Source organism: Egretta garzetta, unplaced genomic scaffold (assembly GCF_000687185.1).
Source record: "Egretta garzetta isolate BGI_Z169 unplaced genomic scaffold, ASM68718v1 scaffold454, whole genome shotgun sequence".
Lineage (NCBI taxonomy): Eukaryota > Metazoa > Chordata > Aves > Pelecaniformes > Ardeidae > Egretta > Egretta garzetta.
The window spans coordinates 2,672,160-2,672,830 of NW_009259429.1; positions in this window are offsets into that span (position 1 = coordinate 2,672,160).

Genomic DNA, 671 nt, shown 5'->3' on the forward strand with positions numbered 1-671 from the left:
GTGTGTATCCGAAACCACAATGTGATGAGGGGAGGCAGCAGAGAGGAGGATCCTCTGGTTTTACAGCTGAAATGGCTTGATTTGAACGCTAGCAATGCTAGATCAGCCAGAAATCTCACTCTGCTCCTGTTCAGTGGGTTGGGAACTTGATCTGGGGCCTATAATCTCTACTTCAAATTTAAATCAGGTGTTCTAATGGGGGCGAGTCATTGCTCATAATGGATGCATGCCGCGGTCTGTTTCTCGCCAAGGATCGAGCCAAACTAAAGGTTGGAGGGAAGACATAAGCAAAGCCAGGTTTTAAAACAGCCATCGGAGCAGATTCTCAGATGACTCACAACTACCTTTAAATACTTTACCTCCGTTTTACACTTTAGAGGCATGAAGGAGCAATTAAGTGAGTTGAGCAAGGACGTGCAAGAAGCCGGTAGAACGGTACGCGTTGGGGTGTTACGCCTCAGAACTTCTTTTTGTTTGTTCGTACCAAATTATGGCTAAGACTAAATAGTTAACGAGGGTTGATTCTCGGTATTTTTAGGCCGAGAGCGAGGAGGGGTAGGCGAAAGTCCACCCAGCCGGGGCTGCGGGACGTGCCCGCCTGCTCGGCGCTGGGGACCTCTCGTCTGCGGGGAACGCGGCTTTCGGGGAGAAGGTCCGGCCCCGCTACGCCC